Source organism: Petaurus breviceps, unplaced genomic scaffold (genome assembly GCF_028583685.1).
Source record: "Petaurus breviceps papuanus isolate PSGF00001 unplaced genomic scaffold, PetGlider_PUasm1.0 182, whole genome shotgun sequence".
NCBI classification, from domain to species: Eukaryota; Metazoa; Chordata; class Mammalia; order Diprotodontia; family Petauridae; genus Petaurus; species Petaurus breviceps.
In genome coordinates this window covers 4,735,148-4,758,578 of record NW_027185786.1, presented here as the reverse complement: position 1 = coordinate 4,758,578, position 23,431 = coordinate 4,735,148, and the positions used below count along the sequence as shown (strand labels likewise).

The window sequence follows — 23,431 nt, the reverse complement described above, 5'->3', positions numbered from 1 at the left end:
TCACAGCTGGTTTACCACACCACTAGTAAAAAAGCCCACTTTGGCTGCAGATACAGCAGGGCCTGAAAAGACCTAGAGGCTCCCAGGCTTTGGCCTGACATCAGTCCAGCTGATGTCAATGACCCAGCAGGCCAGTGGTTAGGGAACCCAGAGAGAACTTTCAACATTATGGTGGTGGGGTTAAAATGCTGGAGACAGGAAGCCTGGCTGGCCTTACAGTCTTACCTATGACACATCCTGTCTGTGGGACCCTAGGTAAGTCATTTGACTTCCTGGCATCGCCAGGCAACACTCTGAGACCATAAATTAACAGGTGCCCATTTGCTTTGATAGGGAAGGGAATAAGCATTTATTAAGTGCTGACTCTGTGTCAGATGCTTTACAATTATTATCAAATTTGATTCTCAAAACCACCATGGGAGGTGGGTGCTATTATTATCCCCATTTTACCATTGAGGAAACTGATGCATGGCTGTTAAGTGACTTGAAGGCAGTAAGTGTCTGAAGTAGGATTTGAACTTCAGGTCCAGGGCTCTATGCACTGTTCTAATAGCTTCCCTGAGACCCAAAGATCTAGCCTGTCCCAAGTCTATGCTCCAGGGGTCAATTAGATTGTGTGAATCCTACAGAAGGTTCTTGCTAGATTTAAGGGTGGGAGAAAGTGAGGATTTGGATCCCTAAGACTTTAAGCTAAGAAGGATGGAAAGAGAAGTCATGTGACAGGCTGGCTCCCCCAGTTCCTAATGCCCCAAATTCTCCCTTCAGCGCCCTTTGCCAGAGCAGGCCTCTCCTGTGACTCAGAAGCATCTCAGCACTTTGGGGCAGCACAGAGTGAAGGGTCATGAAACCCAGGGCCATCATCTTCCCTTCGCCCCTTGGTGGGTAACCCTGAGACAGTCATTTTCCCTCTGTGAATCTCCCTCTCCTAGGTAATCCCCAATCATTATAAAACCCAGCATTCCCACGGCCCTCCAAGTACACAGTGTGATCTTATATGATCTTCCCACCAAATCCCTGAGGTAGCTTACTATTATTATCTGCGGTGTGCAGATAAGGAAGGAGGCGGAGAGGGCGACTGGCCCAACTCACATTGTTAGCTGGCATCTTCCTGTCTCCAGGCCCAGTAAGTAATCTGACCACTGTTCTAGCTAGCTGCCAAAATGATGTGAAAGCCTAACCCGTGCTCAGGCAGGGCTTGGATAAGGCTGGCTGGAGATAACATGGGTGGTCTCTAGGGCTACTGCTGTCTCTCCCAACCTAGCCCTGGCTCTGTGCTGGACCGTTCCTGACATCCTCCCTCTTCATTCCTGGCTCTACAATCCATTCCCTTGGACCCTGATTTTAGGCTGACAAATCTTGAGAAACTAAAGGGGCTTCAAATGTCTTTTTCTTTGAAACAGGAGTCTTCAGTGCCTTAATCCAAGGGAGAGATCAATCAAATGGCAGGAATCTGTTGCACTATGGTGAGTGGCTACCACCCAGGCAGGGCTTATTTGGTACCAGACTAACCCCAAAACCACAGAGGAGGGATATGCCCTAGGCAGGGCCATTTCAGTAGAGGGAGAATCTCCCAGGCAGAGCTAAGCCTCAGAAAAAATGTGACAGGAAGATTTTATCTGCCCTGCCCAGGGTTTCCCCCTTTCTGTCCTTTTCATGGCTTTCAGTGATGTTTTCAATGTCTCTTCCTTACAGGTATGTGGGATTTTCTCTCCTACTCTCAGTAGGGCATCTCAAGAAACTTATCCATATGAAGCCAAGTCCTAATGAGTTTTCCCTTCCAAGAGTATTTGTATTTTAAAGAAAGGCAAAGCTTTAAGCCAAAGGAATGACTCTCTAATGGTGTACTTTCAAGTGTGCAGAGAAGGGTTTAGGGCTGGACAGCAATACAGAAATATCTAAGGATTTGCTGATGGACACTGTTGCCAACCATATTCTTCAGAGACCTAGGGGCATAATGTGAAAGTGGGTAATGAGATTTGGAGGAAAGAGCCTAATTTAGATAGACTCCACCACTTACTAGGGCTGTGACCTTGGGCAAGCTGCTTCCCTGCTCCCACCCTCAGTTTCCTTAATTGTAAAACAAAGGGGTTGCCCTCGACTATCTCAAAGGTTTCTTCCAATTTTCATTTCCATGAGCTCATTCCAAAGATCCACCCTGCCACAAGCCTCTGAGGACAGAAGGTCTGCCAACATTCTGCTTTGTCTCCTGCCAGTCCCAACATGAAACTCTGGGAAGGGAGGGCGTCCTCATAGTTAGAAGAGAGAAGGCGCCTCACAGTCCTTGCAGCTTTTAAATTTTTCCCTGATAAAGGGACAAGAATTCACCAGCACTAGCCCAACTACTGGAAAATGAGCCCAATTTCCTGGAATCATTGTGAAATTAATCCAGGGGACACTCACCCAGATCATGGCCCTTCTCCCAGGAAGACAGAGATCAATGGTTTGATGCTGTGATGGCCAGAGCTGCAGACAGGCTATAAGGGCTCTGTCCTTCTGCACTCCTGGGGACACACATACATGAGGCTAGGTGGAGGAGGGGAAGAAGACAGGCTTCTTCTGGTAGCCAGATCAGAAAATCAGGAGTTGAGTTATTTTCCCAGCTCCCCAACAACATAATTGCTGAATCTCACCACACCCTTTGGGCTTTGTTCTCCTAAATCTTAGGGTCTGACTTAACTGAACTTTAACCGAAATCTTTAACTTTAACTGAAATCTCAGTTACAAAGTCAGGTACGGGGCTGTGCAGGTACTGACATTATACTGTTTACAGATTCAGGGATCTGGGAAGAGATGCCAGGGCACCTTCCCAGGAGGAGCCTGGAGGCTTTGACACAGAATTCAGGGACCCCAGGGAACCAGGCTTATCTTTTCATCACAGCTCAGTGAACCTATATGGCCACGAACGGGGCAGGGAAGAGGGGGGAGGGAAAAGCGCTTAAGAGGACTCTGAGTGATTTAACCGGAGAGCCGACATTATGCTTTTCAGCTACAGGCTTTCTGTCTGTTAACACACATCTATTAAGCACTTACTATGTGTCTACCATGTGCCAAGCATCAGGGCTACAAAGAAAGGCAAATACATCCCTGCCCTCAAGAGGTTTAAATTCTAATGTGACTAAGAGAGGCAAGCTGGGCAACACCTGAACTCGAGCCACCAGGCTCCTTGGGACTTCAGAGACGGAGGACAAGGGCTCCTACACGAAGCACAAATAACCTCCAACCAGCTTCATCTCGTTTCCAGCTTTCTCCGGAGGCCACAGGATGATTAACTGGGCTCCTACACTTTGCATCCTTCAGAGGCTGGCTCTGGTGCTTACTCTGTCCTTCTCTGGCTCTGGCCCCTGAGCCTCAGGTCCCCATTGGTGATGCTTCAGGCCGACCCAAGCCCATGAACTCTGAAAGAATAGGGCATTTTTTTGTGTGGGGTAAGGTGGTATCTTCTCTTCCATCCAGTAGGTAGCTGAGGATAGGCCCTACCCTGGTTCCTCCTTCTGTTCTGGACAGAGATCCAACAAGACAATTCTACTTCCCAGACACCTACCCAGGGATCACAATTTCTTTTGCCTCTCAGATCCTTTTTGCAACAGCCTAGAGACCTCCAGGTGACTTTGCACAGCCCTGCCTCACTTAAACCCAATTCACTTGCAAGTCCTGGCATCACCTCCCGGATGCCCTGGACAAAGGATAAACAGTAACAAAAACAATAGACCCCCTTCTCAGAATAGGGTTTTCAAAGGCACGACATAAATGTATTGGATTATGAAGAAAACCAATTACACTGAAATACAGTTGACAAAACATATATATATTTTAAGTGTACATACTTAAGGTTAAGGACTTTTGACCTGGACTACTCTTTCTCATTCTGCACCTCCCCCCCACAACCCTGATACTGTCCATCTGATAGCAGATGGTCTCTGCTCAGGGCCTCCCACCACAAAAGCTTACATTAATATGGTCCAGCCTAGCTTCATCTCTTCCTTGGGAACAGCTGGAAGCTACTAACACTCTCTTTCTCTCTTCCCTGCCCCCTCCCCACCTGCCAAAGCTCTATAGAGCATCCTGGGGAAAAGAAAGGTCAGGATTATGCTTTTAGCTGGGCCCTGACTTCCCCAGGGCTGGGCTTGGGCACCTCTGATTGGAGAGAAATGCTAGCATGTATTAGGCCAAAGAAAACAGTTAGGGGAGCTCTGTACTCCACTCCACTGGGCTTCAGGCCATGCGGAAGGGCAAAGGGGCTCTTGGGGCTCCAGACCACAGAGAACAAGCCTCCCCTGCTCACTTCCTACCTTAGCAAAAACTCATATAAACAATAAGCTTGTTCCCCGAGATCCAGCCAGAATTTACTTAGTCTCACTCAGCACAGCTGGTTATCTTTAGCAGCCCACCCAGTGGAAGATAACTCCCCCCAAAAAATGTACCCCCTTCTCTCAGAATCCACAAGCTAGGTCATCATGAAGTTTCACCAATGGGGACGTGAAGTTTGGGGGCAGGAAGGGAGGAGGAGAAGGACACAGAGAGCGCCAGGACAGGGCTCTGCAGGATGCAAAGTGGCATGGTCCAGGTAATTTTCTGGTGGCCTTCAGGGAGAAAGCTGGGAATGAGATGCAGCTGGGGCTCAGGCATGGCCTAACAGGAATTTAGAGGCTCAAAACCAAACCTAGATCAGGGCCCTCCTCCTCCCTCCAAGAGGTCAGAGGAGAGAGTCCAGGGATAAGAGCTAATGTTTGTAAAGCAAGGGCACATGGGCATTTAATAAAAGTTTATTCCATCCATCCATCCAGGGGGTCTGTAAACTTGGGGAGGAAACTTCACATCTTTATTCAAATCTAATAGGTTTCTTTTGTAATTCAAGGCATTTAATTTTATTCTTTTAAAAACATGACTCTGAAAAGGGGCCCATGGGCGTCACCCAACTGCCACTAAAGGGATCCAGGACACAAAGACCTTAAGATGACAAAAGAAAACTGAATTTAGACCCTTCCTTTCTGTGTAACCTTGGGCAAATCATGGGTCTCTTAATTCAGCTTCCTCACTTTCAAAATTAGAAAGCTACTGGGAATCACCCAGTGCTCAGAGAGTGTTTTGAGATCAGATATTTATAACATGCTCTAAATTCCTTTCAAATAATGAGGAAACTCAGAGTGACTTGACATTTACAATATTTTTCTTATGAATTTCGTCTCAGCCACAAGCAGGGGGCTCAGGGTTTCATTTTCACTTCCACATTTGTGTATGAAATGTGCTTTGGGATCTTAAGAGAAAAAGGAGAAGGCATTAAATCACCCAACATCTATTCCTCCTTCATTCTTTGATATTTGACAAAAACACCTATGAGTATGACAAGAACCTTGGGTGAGCAAGTGACCCCCATGGCAAGCCTTTGATCCATGTTTTCATGCATCCATCCATCCACTGATTCACTCAAATACTTATTAAGTACAACTGACGTACAAAATCCAACTTTAGGCAAAAGGCCCTTTTAAAAGACTTGACATCCTGTCGCAAAGGTGGTCTTTCTTCACTTTCTCCTTCATTATTTGTCCCATAATCCATTCCCTGTACTGTGCCTTAATTTTAGCTTAACTAACCTGGGAAACTAAAGGAGCTCATTGTTTTTTGTGCAGCACACTCATTGCCTACCTTTTTTTTTGGGGGGGGGGGCCTTAGTTGCCTTAATCCGCTGGTTTTTTACCCCCAGACAGAAAAAGAACTTTCCCCCTCTCACTTTCCCCCAATTAAGGATCAGAGAGAAGGGACAGTACATTTTTCCCCTGGAGGGTTTCCAAGCACTCTTTAAACAGCATAAACAAACCTTGAGGGTGCTTCCAGAACACTAAATCTCCTCCTACTCCAGACCTGATGAGTGAGTAGTACCAAAATAACAAGGTTGGCCACCCTTGGGCTTTTCCCAGGCCTTGTGCCTCAAAGAAGGCTTCTCTAAAACCAAGAGGCTGGCGGCCTTAGAGCAGCATTTCTTAACTGGGGGGCTGGAAACTTGGTTTTTAAAAAATATTTTAATAGCTGTATTTCAAAAGAATTAGCTTCTTTCTAGTCCTGTATGTTTTATTTCATTCATTTAAAAACATGATTGTGAGAAGGGCCTTTCCCCCCAGTACTGCCAGAGTGGACCATGACCAAAAAACCAGAAGGGAAGAAATCCTACCTTAGAGACCAGAGGCCCTTGCCACAAACCCCTCATTGAATCCTGGGAGTTGGGGCTGAAAGGAACCTTTAGAGAGCATATACAGTAAGTGCTTAATAAATGCTTTTTCATTCATTCTTTGGTTTTACAGGCAAGGAAGCTAAGACTCAGACCAGGACAGTGAGAAGATAAATAGCAAAGCCAGGATTCAAATGTTCTTTCCATTTTAAGACTATTGCTTCCCTCGATTTCCATGGTGGTGGTAGTGGTGTCCATGTGTGGGAGTGGCATCCTTTCAGTCTCTTGGTGACCCCGTTTGGGGTTTTCTTGGCAAAGATATTAGATGGGTTTGCCAACTCCTTCTCAAGCTCCTTTTACAGATGAGGAAATTGAGGAAAACAAGGTTAAGTGACTTGCTCAGGGTCACACAGCTAATGAGTGTCTGAAGCTGGATGTGAACTTGGGAAGATGAGTTTTCCTGATTCCAAACCCAGTGCTCTAATCACTGCACCACCTAGCTTCCCCTGACTTGATCCTTAGGCATCTTGAGAAGGAGTGAGAGTTGGTGTTATTGGTGCCACAATATCATATCACTATGCTAATTCCCAGAACTCATCCCTTTCCTCTGGAAGATGTTTCTAGCATGGCCTTAAGATATATCATTGGGGCAGCTAGGTGGAGCAGTAAATAGAGCACTGGCCCTGGAGTCAGGAGGACCTGAGTTCAAATTTGACCTCAGACACAACACACACAAAAAAACTAGCCATGTGACCTTGGGCAAGTCACTTAACCCCAATTTCCCTACCTTCCCCCCTCCAAAAAGCAAAAATAAAATAAAATAATAATAGATAAATAAATAAATTTTAAAAAATACACACTAGCCCACCTTTATTCTTGCTCCCACAATGGTATTCTCTGCATCCTTGGTCATCTCAGCCAAGTGTGCCTGATTTATGTGTCATGGACCTCTTTGACAAGTTCCACAAAGCCTATGGACCCTTAGGACTAAGGTTTTTAAGTAATGGAAGGCAATGCTCCATTTTCATTAGAAGTTAGTGAAAATGCAGGGTTTTTTCTTTCTAAGACCCCCTGAAATTTATCCACAGACCCCTTGGGTTAAAAAGCTGTGTCGATTCACTCTCTGCCTTCTTCCCCCCACAGAAGTAGGTTGAGCTGTAGAAACCACTCTCACACATGGAATAAAATGGAAGGAGATTTCCCTTTATTTCACCATTTTGGCAGACTGTCCCAGAGAATGGGCCAAAGAGGACAAAGCTCTCTCCACTGCCCCACCCCTACCCCCAAGAAAAGGGCTGTCTATGCAAACCAAATGCAGACCCAACCTCCTTAGGGCCCTGGGCCAGGGTGGGCAGCCTGGCAATTTCAGGCTTTCTGGTGCCATCCCAGAGCTGAGGTGGCTCATGTAACATGTAAGAGATGCCCTCACTCATACCTGAAGCCTCTCTTTTCCCTTTTCAAGCCCCATATCAAATCCCAAAGCAGAATTCTCTCCAGGGGGCTCAGATGCTAAAGAACATTCCAGAACCAATGACTTTACACCCTTCTCCCAGACACAGGACATCCTAGACACTTTCAAGATGCCAATGCATCTTACAGAAGAAGAGAGTGGCCAAGGGTGGGAGATGATGTTATGAGTAGAGCCCCCAGGCCCTCCTCCCCAAGGCTGACTCACTGGGGTGGATTTTTGTCTCCCAGCATTGACCTATCAGCAGGGGCCTGAAGTCCTGGGAGAAGGAGATAACAGAGCTTGACCGTGAGTGCCCATTGAGTGCCCATAGAGCTGCCGGGAGATCCCCAGGTCTCCAGACAGTGTTTCCCACATCCTTATCTCCCTGATTAAGGGAAGGGACCCAGACTGGGTTACAGGTCGGAGAGAAGAGGCCCAGGGGAAGAAAAAGACTAGCTCAAAAACTGGGAAGGAGGATTTATTGTGTAGAAATCAGAGGTGAAACCAGAGGCCATACCCCAGTGCCTCTGGGGAGGCAGCTAGTAACCCACCCTCAGGGGTAAGGCCGAGGTAATGGTGGCTTTTTATGGAACACTTTAAAGCGTTTACAAATATTATCTCATTCTATCCTCACCACAACCCAAGGAGAAGGGATTACCCTCATCCTACAGCTGAGAAAACTGAAGCAGACAGAAGGCAAGTGACTTGCCCAGGGTCACATGGCCAGGTCTTCCTGACTCCAGACCCAGCACAGGCTCCATCCACTGCATTACATAGCTAACCCCCTCCACAGAAGGCAGCCCAGTGATCACTCAATCATCATCTAGTAACTAGATTTTTACTTTCCTGTTCCCGCCCCTAGAAACCTGATTCTCCCCGCTTGCCCAAAGGGTTTATTTTCCTCTGCAAGATTCTGCCTGGAAAGAGATCTCCGGGGCGGCCAGGTGGCTCAGCGAGTAAGAGCACCGGCTCCAGTGTCGGGATGACCTGGATCAAATCCGGGCTCAGATACTCAGCACAACACCCAGAAATAACTGGCCGTGTAACCTTGAGCAAGTTACTTAACCCCAATTGCTTTAAAAAAAAAAAAAGAGATCTCCGTAAGACCAAATGTTCTCTCAACCCCAATGGCACTACACAGAGTCTGGGAGGCCTCGGCCAACACTTAACCCTTGCCCCTCTCTCCCTGGGAGTCTGGGGCTCTTTCTGGCAGCACCCAAACAGTTCTGCCCACACACCTTCCTCCAACTGGAACTCAGCCGTGGGGCCCCAGGCTCTGAGGGGCAAAGCTCTGCCCCATGTGGGCAGGAATCGGGCTGCCGGGCCGCTTCCTGGGCATTTCCACATTGTGCTCAGCCTGGTCTGTGCCCCTCTCCCCATTCCCTTTGAAGTGCTGTCTGCCCACATTAGAATCAAAGAATGGGAGATCCATGCCTAGACCTGTTCTTAACCACCTATCTGCCACTAACTGTTCTGTGACTGCAAGCTTCTAGAGGGCAGGGGTCATCTTGCTTGCTAGTAAGTGCATCCCCAGCCCTTAGCACAATGCCTGGCACAGAATAAGGGCATTCATTCATTCATTCCCTTGTTCATTCATTCACTCACTCACCTGGGTTGAACCCTGGACTGCACCACTCACTGTGTGACATTAAAACTCTCTGGGCCTTAATTTCTGAATTATTTATAAAATGAGGGAAGTTAGACTCGTTCAGTTGTCTTCAGTCTTGTCTGAGAAAAAAAGGCAGTGGATTCCTCGACTCCCCCAGGCACCCACCCCACTCCTTAGTTGGGTGGTCTGGGAATCACACAGTATAAGACCCAAGGAGCATATAACCCGGGTTATGACGTCAGCGACATGGTCTCCCAAGCCCAAGTAGTGAGCAGTGGGGTGGGTTCTGTTCCCAGGACCAGTAGGGCCAAATGCCCAGCCTCGCCCAACCAAGGCCAAGGATGGCATGTCAGCACCTTGCTTGGGGAGTGGGGCGTGAGAGGTCAAGTAGGAGCGGCAGATGAGGTCTCTGCTAAGAGGAGAGGTCCCAACTCTGTCCCTAAGACACCCGAACAGTCCAGAGTGAGCAGGCCTCAATTGCACAGGGCCAGCTATCTGCACATCCAAGAGTGCTCAGAGCCAAAATGGCAATGGGATATGGTGGTAGGAAATTTCAGCTCTGCAGAACAGCCTCTGAGTCAGGCCTCTTTCCATCAGCTCTGCCTCCCAGTTCCCCAGGGGAGTACAGAGTGTCCAGACTCTACAGGTAGCAGACAGGCCGTGGGCACCCACCTCCTGCCTGTCTCAACTCCTGAAGTGAAATGCACTCAGCATCTATTAGCAGGGCCACTTGGTGCAGAGGGCCAGGGAGAAAAGATCTTTGGTTCAGTCTTCAGGACTAGACAGACCCTGGTCATCAATCTTCCCCTCCCTCCAGCCCTGCCTCTGTCTATTTGCTTCTCAGCCCAGGCCCTCTGGCCAAATCACCAATGGGCCTTTAAGTCCTAATGTCCAACAGAGAACTATGGGGCTTCTCATCCTCTACCATGGGCTCATGGGTACCTGGACAGAAGATGCCAGGGAAAAGACTCATTTCTATAGTCTTCAGAGCCCAAACTCTTAGGGTTTTGACCACAGAGATAGAATAATTTGAACTGGGCCTGACATACTATCTAAGACGTTTGCTACCCGGGTATAGGATTTGATAGAATACTATTGTGCTATAAGAAATGATGAGCAGGATGATTTCAGAAAAACCCAGAAGGACTTACATGGACTGATGCAAAGTGAAATGAGCAGAACCAGGAGAACCTTTTACACAGTGAGAGCAATATTGTAAGGATAATCAACTGTTAAAGATGTAGCTAGTCAAGGCAGTGACCCAAGAGAATTCCAAATGACCCATGCTGGAAAATGCTATTCCCTTCCAGAGAGAACAGATGAACTCTGTGTGCAGACTGAAGAATACTTTGAATAAACTTTATTTTGTTTGTATTTTCTTTTGCAATATAGTTAATATGCAAATATGATTTGCATGACTTCACGTGTATAATTGATATCAAATTGCTTGCCTTTTCAAGAAGGGAGGAGAAATGGGAGGAAGGGAGAGAACTTAGAACTTAAAATTTTTTTAAATGATTGTTTAAAAAATTTGCATGTAATTGGGAAATATTTAATGAAATAAAAAATAATTTAAAAAAAAGACTTCTGCCACACAAAGGCCCAGTGCTTTAATCCTTTTCTACCTTTCCCCACATCCTGCTTAGTCACCTTTCTACCTGAAACCCAGAATACTTAGTGGACTGTCTTGATCTCTCCTGGGACAGTGGCTCCAGAAGATTTTGCTTTTTCAAATTAATAGCTGATTACTGAACACCCTGGAATCTCGGTACATCCTGCGCCAGGATGCCCGTGGTTCTCTCGCTCTGCCCAATTCCCAGGAGGTTTCAAAAGCCGGAAAGAAATGCAAGAGGCAGCTTGTTAGCAGCTTGATAATTCAGTTTGGCATCCAGGCTTTTAGCTAACTTTGAACAAGACTAGATGGCTTCTGTTCTGTTGTGGTTTGGGGGCATTAAAGAAAATAACACACCCTGATTAGAGACCAACCACTACTTTGTGGTTTTCTGCTTGACCAAGGTGGCTGAGACAGGACTCTTATCTGGTCAGGAGCCAACTGGGTATTTGTCCAGAGGATATCTTGGAACTTGAGAGCAATGTCTGTGCTTTGTCCGGGCAGCTTTGTGAAGAGTCATTTCTTGCACCCCAATTACCCCATCTGTAAAATTAAGTTCTAGCAAGGGCTCAAGTAGCCAAGGAGTCTGCCTGGTGATTTGGGTTTCTCATGGCAGCAGCTCCCAGCTTCGGAGAAGCCAACCATTCCAGTAGCTAAGGACAACGGGGGGCTGCCCGGTCTTCACCCAAATATTCATGACAGTATTTTTTGGGCAGCACAGAGCTCAGCCCAAAGTAGAGAGCCATCAGGGAACTGGCTAAATAAACCCCAGGGCCCCAACATAATAGGCCTAAGGCTGCACCACTCAGAAAGGATAACTAAACTGGGAGAATCCCATAGCACTGGAAGACCTTACACCAGCTGATGATGCAGAGTGAAGTCAGCAGAACCAAGAACACAATATAGACAACATAGAACACTATACATATATATAACATTGTAAATGGAAAACAGAACAAAACAAAACAATAACAAATTGGAGCCTTGGGCCATTAGGCTCCACCCTAGGAAGAGCTGAGCAAATTGCCCCTCCCTCCTTTCCTTGATGGGGTGGGGGATGATGGGTGTGGAATCCTGCATGGTTGCCTATCAGGTACTACTGATGGCCTCGGCTGATTTTCCTAAATTGTCTTTTTTTTCCCTTTTTATTTCTTTGTTGCAAGGGATAGTTCCCTGGATGATAGGAGAAGAGGAGGAGGAATATGTTTGGAAATGAAGACGATTTAAGAACTAAAGATAATGATATATAATTTTTAAAGAAAGCATATTGGGGGTAGAGAAGACACAGAAAAACCTGGAAAACTTCAAAGAAGAGAACTCAGTCCTTCTGGGCTCCGTTTCCAGTCTGGCTTCTCACCTTTCCCTTGGCAACTCTCCACCCCCACCTACCCACTGCTCCTAGGTATGCCAGGCTCTCTTCCTCCCATTTGTAAAGGGGGAAAGTCACAGCTGCCTCCTTTTGCAAAGACTTGGGAAATCTTGATGGCAGGTTTCAACCAAAGAGAAGTATGCAAAAAGATGGAGAAGAAGGCGAAGGATAAAAAGCAGACATCCAGTTTTCCGGTCTGATAGAGGATAGGGAAAAGTAAGGGTTCTGACTTGGGATCACTGTCAAAAGAAGGCAGGAATTATTGGTGTGGTCCACCAGGGTGGTCAAGTCCCTTTGAGAAGAGGGATCTTTTTCCTACCAAACTTTGTCTATCAGGTGTGCTAGGGGCACTCAGCCTGAGGCAGGGTGAGTAGGGATGGGCCCCCCTTCTCAGCTGAGTCCAAGGAGGATGGCAGCCAGGAGAGGCCGCACAGATCCAGTGTCCCAGCCTTAAAGAGGAAAAGACCTGCTAGGGAGAACAGTGAAGGGTCAGCTTTGTGAAGTCAGAGAGGGCCACAGCCACTGGCCTTGTCTGGAAGGTCAATTCAGGGGAAAGACACCAGCTGACATACCTGCCAACAAAGAGCTCAGAAAGGCATGGGGGAAGGGAGAAGAGAAGAGTTCAAAGCTCAAGAAAAATTCTGACCCAAATTCAGAAAAAAGATGGGGGAGGGGGAGTGGCCAGGTGGCTCAGCGAGTAAGAGCACCGGCTCCAGTGTCAGAATGACCTGGGGATCAAATCTGGGCTCAGATACTCAGCACCACACCCAGAAATAACTGGCCGTGTAACCTTGAGCAAGTTACTTAACCCCGATTGCTTAAAAAAAAAAAAAGATGGGGGAGGGAGGGAAGGGGTCAGGGTCTGTTCAGCAGCATCTTCCTGAATGTCCCTTCCTTTTGCCTAACTGTAAAAACATTGTGTTTCAACACGAGAGAAGATTTTCTAGACCTGGACACTTTTTCTTTCAGAAAATAAGAGTCCACAACTCAGTTATTTGCTCCAAAGCCCAGAGCCCAGCTGAGCTTGAGCTGCTATTTTCTTTTGGCCCCATCAACTGCATGGGCCATTGCCTTCTAGGAGGTGGTGTCTCCTGGAGGCTCACCACATGTTCTGTGAAATCTGGCTTCCCTCTCTGAAATGTGAAAACTCTTGGCACCAAAAGACCAAGACAGATGTTTTCATTCCCTAAAGGTTATAGGAGTCAGGAATGGGGAGAGGAAAGTCAGGCTACACAGGGAAACAAGGAGTCCCAGACTTCACCCACTGCCTGGGACCCCAGGTTCACAAGGGCTTCCTCCCAGCTAGCCAAAAGGAGTAGGGGACATGAGCTAGGAGTCAGCTGGGAGTCCCAGGGGCAGGCAGAGGGATGGTCTGAAGCAGCTCAGCCCCAGGCCTGGAATCAATCAGTGAATTAAACAGCTCTAGCAGGCCTGACCCCTATGCTGGGGATGTAGAGACAGAAATGAGAGGACCCAGCCTGGGTGGAGCTTACTTTGCATCAACAGAAACAAGGGCGATTATATAAAATATAACCCGAATGGGTCCAAGGTAATTTTGGAGGGGAGATGCTGGCCTCCATGGAGATCAAGAGAAGCTGCCAACAGGACGTGGTGTTGGAGCTCAGCTTTGAAAGAATAGGAATCCTCAGAAGCAAAGGAGGGGGAGGGTATGCCTTCCTTGGTTGGGGGACCAGCCAGTGCAAAGGTATAGAGATGGGAGATGGAGGAGCAGCAAAGAAGGCTGAAAGGGTAGACTGAGCTATGTTGTAGAGTTTGTGTCTGATTCTAGAGGTGACAGGAGCAGTGGGAGACAGAGGGTGGGGTGTGATGGCTCAAGCCAAGCTTTGGAAGGACTGTGATATGGAGGAGGGATTTGTTTTGGTTGGTTTGGCCCCAAAACAGCCAAGCAAAAGGGACAAAAGGTATGAAAAGGCAAATTCAGCTGGATGCCAAGAAAACTTTCCTAACAATGGGGGCAGAATGGGCTGGCTCAGAGCTAGCAAGGTCCCTCACCCTCACTGGAGGTTTTCAAGTAAGCATTGGATATCCACTCTTGGAGGACCACTCTTTGGCTATGTCATAGTAGGGATTCTTTATGTCTTTGGGGCATGGATTGGATTCAGTGGCCACAGAGGCCCAACTCTGACATTTTGGCTGCTTCCTCTGATCCGACCCAGAGAAATTGAGAAGGGGTAAAGGAAATCCAAAGGGAGCCAAGGTGTGGAAAAAGGTCAGTCAGCCAGTCAGCTGGAAGCATGAAACCTCTTTACTTCCTCTCACTGAAGCAGGGCTTCCTAACCTCTGAATCATGTTCCCCTGTGGCTGCAAGGTGAAGCCTGTGGATCCCTTCTTGGAACTATGTTTTTAATAAAATGAAATCCTCTATTTCAGTTAGAAATTTTCAGTGAAAATAAGAACCTATCTTTTTTTCCCATCCAAGTTTAAAGAGTCCTTGGAAATCTATCTACAGACTGCTTAAGGGTCTGTGGACCCCAGGGTAAGACCCCTGATCTAGACAGCCACAATAAAAGCAGGAGGATTTTATGACAATATCATTACATCATACCCAGGTCAAAAGAGGAGCCCAAAGCTTAGGACAGCTTCAGCTCCAGCCCAGTGCAGGTGAGTGTTAAACATGAATATGCCCTGTCTAGAGAACAAATATCTGTGATGTCTGGACAGTGGAAAAGGGAGCTGAAAGCATCTTTACACCCTCTAGGGAACAGGAGTGTTTTCTTCCCTTTTCTCTCTAAGGGGACCCAGGCTGGGGGAAGGCCCTGACCATTCTAAAGCCCTTCAATCATCATCTCTGGCCTTGGCTGCCCTGTTGTTCTCCTCCATTGACCAGCACAACAGGGTTAGCCATGGTGGTGGCTGCCAAAGGAACTGGCCAAGGCCCTCGGATCTCCTATGCTGGGCATGGCAAATAATGACTGCCATTTACAAAAACAGAGCAGCTAGTCATATTGGAGCTCCACGAGGTCACAGAAGCTAGAGCCCAGATGTCCCATCTTTTAGTTGGCCTGGACTAAGACAGAGAAGGCTGCTGCATCTCTGGCTCCAAAGTCTCTGAAATGCAAGGGTGGCTCTTTCTTGACTGAGGTGAAGTCCTTCTTATTGTTCAATAGTGTCTGACTCTCCACGACTCCGTTTGAGGTTATCTTGGCAGAGACACTGGAATGGTGTGCCATTGCCTTTTCCAGCTCATTTTCCAGATGAGGAAACTGAGACAAACAGGGTTTCGTGACTTGCCCAGAGTCACATAGCTAGGAAGTGTCTGAGGCCAGATATGAACTCAGGAAGATGAGTCTTCCTGACCTCAGGCTAGGCACTGTATCCACTGCACCACCTAGCTACCCAAAGTGAGATCCTAACAAAGCAGAAAACCAAGAGAGGAGATAAAGCTCTCTACATTGAAAACCAGGATGGCCTACAGTTTCCAGTCTATTTCCATTGGATTCTATGATCCCAACTACTCTCTTGCGCCTGCCTATAGGGCCAAAAGGATGTGTCACCCAGGCAGACTTTCACAGGAGACCAGATCAGGCACCCAGGGGCTAAACAGATCATACCTATGAACATACCTAACGCATTAAGGCTTAGTAGAGGCCATCAGGGCACATTCTTCTCCCAAGTGAGAAGCCAACAAAGTTTGTTTTGGGGTGTCCCCATTCCCCCATTCAGATTTCCTTTCCCTCCCAGAATCTCTAGGCCCAGGGCTGTACTCATGCCTGTCATAAGAAGAAAGCATCAGATAAACTGATTCATACTAAGGTGTTAAGGACTTAATGTGTAATAGGCAATGAGTGAGAAATGCTGTGAATCAGCTATAATTGTAAAGTGACTGTGACAATGATTGCAGCATTCAGGGAAAAGGTGATTCCTCTTGTGTCTAAGACTGTTATTATGGAATAGAAATGGATGAGACCAGTGTGGCTAAAGATAAGTAACGCATCCAATTGGAAGGGTTTAAATTACTGGAGTCTGGGAGTCAGCAGGCAGGCATGACCAAATGGCCAAGTGGTGAGAGAGAGAGAGAGAGAGAGAGAGTGTGTGTGTGTGTGTGTGTGTGTGTGTGTGTGTGTGTGTGTGTGTACACGGGAACAGGGGAAATCACTGGACTGAGTGAAAGAAATGTTTAAAATCAAAGTTACCTGAAGAACAAGAGGGGCATCCATCCAAGTAAGGAGGCCCAGTGCCCTTCAAGGTTTATGCCAAGCATCCCAAGCTGAAAGCCTGCCTCAGATAATATAATATATGTATCATATATTATTAATTATATATCCTTAATATATTATAAATTGTTATATAATATATAAATATAATAAAGCCTCCTGCTCTCCCTGGCAATGATCTGTAAGGACTGCTCACACTGGGACTTCATGAGGTATCCCTGACTACCATCCCCCTTCCCCAAGGACTGGCCACCCTGAAGGACTGGTAGCTAGGAGTAGGTGTGCATCTGAGTTAGGATAAATGAGAGGCAAGGGGGTAAGCAAATCTTGGAGAATCGAAAGACTTCTGGAATTTGTCCCCAAGGGTCTGAATGTACAGAAAATACAAGTTGAGGGCGGCTAGGTGGCACAGTGAGTAAAGCACCGGCCCCGGAGTCAGGACGACCCAAGTTCAGTTCCCGCCTCAGATGCTTAACACACACACACACACACACACACACACACACACACACACACACACAACTAGCTGTGTAACCTTGGGCAAGTTACTTAACCCCAGTTGCCCTCCAAAAAAGACAAAAAAAAAAAAAGAAAAGAAAATACAAGTTGATAGTTAGCATGTATGTGGAGAAGGAGAAAGGCATGGAAGACAAGGCAGACTTTGGAGAAGCAGGAGTGGGGAGGTTTTCTCAGGATGGCAAGTTGAAAGGTCATCTGCATTTCAGAACCTGAAGATGCCTGCCTGGGCAATGCTTAGCTCAAAGTAGGGAGTCTCTGTAAGTATACAGGAAGGTATGAGCTTAGCCCTAAGGATCCCCAAAGGGACCCTGGCTTAGGATTCAGGTCAGGAGAGTCAGAACTTCTGGTGCCTGAGGGGAAGGATATTGGGGTAGGGGACCCTTCAGGGTATCCTTCAGATTACACAAGACAGACTTCCCTGGACCTCACTCCACTGCCCAGTCAGTGTTCCCAAGAAATCAGACTCCTTCCCATTCACAGCAGGTTATTGTTTACAACAGCTTTGTCAGGTAGATAATACAGATAATACTGTCTCCACTTTATAGATAACTGAGGCACAAAGGGGAAAAGTGGCCTGTTCCACAACTAGTTAAGTATCAGAGCCAGAATTCACACTCAGGAAGTAGAGTGAGAAGTATAGTTGAAAGGGCACTGGTGAAGGGAGGAAGGGAGGGAGGGAGGGAGGAATGGAAGGAGGAAGGAAAGAAAGGAAAAAAGGAAGAATGGAGGGAGGGAGAAAGAAAGGAATAAGGAGGGAAGAAGGGAGAGTAGGAGGGAGGAAGAAAAGAAAGAAGGAAAAAGGGAGGAATGGAGGGATCGATGGAGGAAGGAAGGAAGGATACAAAGCTGACATGGTAGATAGAACATTGGATTGGAGTTAAGAAGACCTGAGTTCAAATCCTACCTCAGACACTTGCTAGCTGTGTGACCCTAGCTTCTCAAGCCTCAGTTTCCTCATCTGTAAAGTGGGAGTAATAATAGCACCTACCTCTCATAGGCAGTTAGGTGGTGCAATGGTTAGAGTCCTGAGTGTAGAGTCAGGAAAACCTGAGTTCAAATCCAGCCTCAGACACTTACTAGCTGTATAACCCTGGGCAAGTCACTTCACCCTGTCTGCCTCAGTTTCCTCATCTGTAACATGAGCTGGAGAAGGAAATGACAAACCAATCTAGTATCTTTGCAAGAAAACCCCAAATGGGGCCACAAAGAGTCAGAGACAATGGAAAAACACTTAAAAAAAAACCTCTTACAGGATGTTCAAAGGATCAAATGAGGTAAATATATGTAAAGTAATTTGGAAACTTTCAAGTGCTAAATAAATGCTAGGCAAGATCAATTAAGTCATCATCGTCATCATCACCTGGTTTCCATGGAACCCCTCTTCAAGAATGTTAAAACACATTAAAGGCTTAACAAGTTGATTGTAGGAAACAACAACCACATATTTGCCCGTGTCTACCAAGGGCTCAGCACTCCGTTAGTGCTGGATTGTGGAATCCAGGTAAGGGAGGTTTGACTTGACTGGTGAGACAGGTCAGCCACTGCTCCTGAGCAGGGAAGTGACGGGTGCTGTCTGGGAGTATCTGTTGGGAATGGCTGTGCACATGAGTGATGGGAGGCCAGAGAGGCTGGAGCTTCCCCTACTTTGATAATGCAATGGTAGCAGACTCACTTTATTAGTGAGTCAACACAGAAGTTCTGACTCTCCCTCCCTGAATCCTAAGCCAAGGTGCCTTTGGGGATCCTTAGGGCTAAGCTTACACCCTCCTATATACTCACAGATGGGAAGACAGTTCAACCAGCTTTATGCATTCATCCTGTCCTTGTAAGGGGAAATGCCATCTGGACCACACAGCCCTGAGAAGCTACCATGGCCATCTTCTTGTCAGGGAAGCCCACTGAGCCTGGGACCTTTATTCCTTGAAGAGAAGCAGTAATAGATAGTAATAGGGTGGCCTGGAGGTAGGCAGGAGGCTGTCTGTTTTCTTCTTCAGGGTCACCGGGACAGGGTGGCTCAGGGCCACACTATCTTTAGCAGTGGGGAGTTGGAGAAGCCGCCCAATGAGAGTTCAAGACTGAGGAATCTAGTACACCCACCTCAATCCCAAGGCGGGCTTGGTACCTATTAGGCTAGACCCCTCATTAGGCACAGACCACCTCCCAGGACGCCTTGGGCACAAAGGAAGGAAGGCTGGTGGTGGGCAAGTCCTCTGAAAAGGACTTCTATGTTTCACAAGGAAAACTGAGCTGGGGAAGGAAAGGCGAGGAAAGCTTCCTAACAGACTGTCAGTATCTGTGACGCCCTGGGAGAGAAAACAGCTGTTTGGAGCAGAAAACTCTAGGAATTTATCTCTTGCCTCTTATCAGGCTGACCCTTGGCATCCTCACAGACAGCCGAGAACAAAGAGAAGCATTAAGCCAGCCCTCCACCCGCATTTCCTGCAAACACAGCTCCAGCCGACAGCCCAGCAGGAGACAGGACAGGAAGTGCCGATGTCTTCCTCCCTAGACCTCAGGGGGCACTTCTCCAGGGCCTGCCTGCCTTATCTTCCCTCCTAATAAGGCCTTCTGAGCTTGGGGCAGCCTTCTTGCTTTCCCCAGCGCAGCCCGCCTTTCCATGGGTCTCCCCACTCAATTGTGTCTGAGTCTTTGTGACCCCATTTGGGGTTTTCTTGGCAGAGATTCTGGAATGGTTTATCATCGCCTCCTCCAGCTCATTTGACAGTTGAGGAAACTGAGGCAAACAGGGTGAAGTGACTGGCTCAGGGTCACACAGCCAGTAAGTTTCTGAGGTCATATCTGAACTCAAGTCCTGACTCCAAATACCAGCATGCTAGTTGCCCTAGCTCCCCACCCCACCCTTCTCCCAACTCTCAAAAGCCTTCTCCTCAATGGAGTTTTCTCTGAACATTCTAGGACAGGGTTCTTAACCTGAGGCCCGTGACCTTATTTTTTAAAAACCATTTTAGTAATTGTATTTTAATCCATTTGCTTCCTTCTGTTACCCTACATATCTCATTCCATGCATTTAGAAGCACACTTCTGAGTCGGCTTCATCAGATTGCCAACCAAAGGGGGGACCATGACCCAGAAAAGGTTAAGAACCCTTCGTCTAAGTGGTTCCTCTCTCTCTATGACGCCTGTCTTGTAATTCTCAAAAATGAAAGGATTACAAGTTAATGGAGGTAAGATTTTGCTTTATATTTCTTTCAACCTCCTACAGTAATAGTTGATCAATGTGTGCTAGATACTGGGGATACAAAAAAACAGAAATTAAACAGTCCTTGCCTTCAGGTATCTTACACACACCATGGGCACACGTGAACATTGAAACAAAATAAATACAAGGCAGATTGAGGGAGGAGATGGGGGAGATGCAATACCAAGCGGCCAGGGGGTGAGGAAGGATTCCAAGGGAAAGGTTAGGAAAGGGTGACTTCCCGAACTGAGTTCTAAAGGAAGCTACGGGATGTTCTGATAGCTCAGGAATGTTGGCAAAGGGCTTTTACATACTCCATCTTACTTGGGCCTCCTAAGAGCCCTGACAGGGTAGTCACTAGGGGTCTGATCACCCCCATTATCGGACAAAGAGCCTAAAGTCCAGAGGGGAAGTGCTTATCGGTCTTACACTGCTAGGAAATAGTCATCTTTCCACTCTAGCCAGACGCTTCCAGGACTCCAATTGGAGCAAGGAAGAATTAGCCGAGGCAATCCAGGACAGTGCTGGTTCATTCTGGCGGAAGCAGCAGAAGGAGAGTTCCAGGAGGTAGCAAGTGAGGGATTCCAGGGCTTGCTGGAAGCAGGTGCTAAGAAAGCAGGTCAGGCAGGGTGGAAAAACCATCCTAGTCACTGCTGATACCAAAAATACAGACACTAGGAAAACTACCCCATCACCAGTGGCCCTGCTTCCCTTCTCCAAGACATTCAATCAATAACAACAAAAATCAACAGGCAAGGGGAAAGGTTGGGATCAGCCAATGGTAGCTCAGTTCTCTGCTGCCCTGCCCTGAAGCTCTCTTCAACAGAGATGCCCCACTATTATTTCGGGTGGAATTCCATTTTTTAGCTCGCAAGCTGGCCACTTAAGAGAACCAGTCAAAATTTAGACTGTTACTTATATACTTTTTTTTTTTATTGTCTACCATACTTATACTTTTTTTTTTTTAAAGCAATCGGGGTTAAGTAACTTGCTCAAGGTTACACGGCCAGTTATTTCTAGGTGTGGTGCTGAGTATCTGAGCCCGGGATTCGATCTAGGTCATCCCGACAGTGGAACTGGTGCTCTTACTCGCTGAGCCACCTGGCCGCCCCTCATACTTATACTTCTTTAGGCCTAAAAGTCTCTACGGCATGTTGGGAGCATTCTGAAGACACCACTGTTTCCCAAGGACCCAGAGGCATCAAAGGCAAGATGGAGAAACTGAGGCCTGGAAGGTATATAGTAAGTCTTGATTATATATCTTCCTTATTAGTAATGATTGAGAGTTCACATTCACATCTTTAACCATCCCCCTATTTTCCACGAAGGCTTATGGAGCCACCATTTTCTGGCAAAAGAGGGTGACGATCAAGGGTCCTAGGCTTCCTTACCTGGAAGGTGAGATAGGTGGGCCCAGAGGGCCTCTGAGAACCCTTCTAGTTACAGATCTATGCTCCTAAGTTCCAAGATTTTCCTTGGGAGAGCTCCATTTTCTGGACATTATTTTACAAATGGGCTGCTCCTTCTCTAAAGCCCCAGTGGTTCAAGGCTCAGGGCCTCCCAGCTCCAGGCTTCAGCCCCGGTTGATTCTCCAAACAAAGCACTCCCACCAACCCTCTCACCACAGCTGGGGGTTGTGCAAACTTGGGTCCAACAGGAAGTGCTAAGATTGGATGGTTGAGTCACAAAGACCTCTCACCGAAATACCACAAGGTTGGAAATGAAAAAACTGCTTTTTCAACAGAGATGCCACCCAAACTCTCTTCACCCTCTGCCATTGTGATTTCTGAACTCAGAAGAAATTTCCTAATCAAATGATGACAACTTTGGCCAGAAACTCCTGAGTGTTCTGTGGATCCCACAGGTGAGCAGAGAAACAGAGAGCAGAGCTACCATTTCCTGATCACCTTCTACCCTTGCCCCCTATTCTTTTTTGTTGGATAAATGGTAACTGGGCTGGTCTCTCCTTTTCCTTTCTTTCCTTTATCTCCATAGGTTACATTCTACTGCACCTTCAATATAATGACCATACATACTTTCTCCCCTTCTTTGTTGAGAGAAAATATCCATATTTTGCTCTCGTATCCTCTCAGGTTCTCCCTAAGCTCTGTATGTTCTACATGTCCCCCCACCCTACCCCACCCACAGTAGAACTATCTGACTCTAGCCCTATAGGATGTGGGAAACCAGGCAAATGAGTGAATTGTCCTTTTCCAGCAGGGAATGACAATGACCTGAAACTTTCTAGTGGCCTGAGATCCTGGGTCTTTGACGTTGGGGAGTGTGGGTGGGGGGAATGGATCAGAGCTGACAATCAAGCCGTAGATCTCAGAAGAGCGAGAGGTGAGGACAAGAGGGAGTCTGCTCTCTCCAGGACTGTCCTCTGGATGCTCCAAAAAGAAAGGAATTAGGGGAGGATAGAAGTGACAAACCAGAGAGAGGCAGGCAGAGTGAAGAAATTAGGAGACTGGCCTTAGACCATCAGCAGTCTATTAAGTGGCCCCCTGCACAAAACATACACACACACACACACTCACACACACAGACACACTCACACACACACACCTGCCAAATCACACCGTCCATACTCAGTTCTCCAATCCACTTTCTTTTCCCATTCCTCTACACACACACCTCCAACAACAACAAAAAAATACCCCCTGTAGTCACACAAAATAAATAACTTGTTGATTTTTCTTCACCAAACCAGGTCCCTTAGGACCAATTAGCTATTTACTTTTTGGCCCCCAGAGAAAGCCACAGGGCAGGCCTGTGGGAAGCTATTAGCTCCAGGTTCTGGCTATATTCTAGCCGCCTGAGTGTCCCCAGCCATGAGTGGACCAATGGGCCAGAGGATTGGGGAGATACCCTGGAGAATTTTGAAGATACCCTATCTAGGGTCACAGGTGCCTTCTTCACTAATCCTGGTGCAGGGAGTGATCCCCCCAAAGCTTCTCAGAGTGGGGATGGAGGACTGGTCTTGTCCTCAGGAATGCTGGGGATTTGTTGTGCTGTGGGTGGGGCATTAGAAAAAGTCTTTGTATTATGAGCTGGAGATTTGGTTTTGAATCCTCCCTCCTTCCATATGTCTAAGTGTGTGTTTCTCTCCTCTCTTTCTCTCCTTTTTTTCTTTTCTCTCTCTTTTTCTCTTCTCTCCCCCTTTTTTTCTCTTTCTCCTTTCTCTTTCTCCCTTTTTTCTCCTCTCCCCTTTTTTTCTCTTCTCTCTCTCCCCTTTTTTCTCTTCTCTTTCTCTCCTTTTTTTCTCTTCTCTCCCCCTTTTTCTCTTTTCTCTCTCCCCTTTTTTCTCTTCTCTCTCCCCTTTTTTCTCTTCTCTC

The 23,431-nt window shown here is 47.0% G+C and overlaps 1 protein-coding gene across 2 annotated transcripts in view; it reads right to left on the bottom strand.

Moving 5' to 3' along the window:
• ST3GAL2 (ST3 beta-galactoside alpha-2,3-sialyltransferase 2) overlaps positions 1 to 23,431 on the bottom strand; it is a 56,838-nt gene that overhangs the window by 27,539 nt on the left and 5,868 nt on the right. The window lies entirely within an intron of this gene.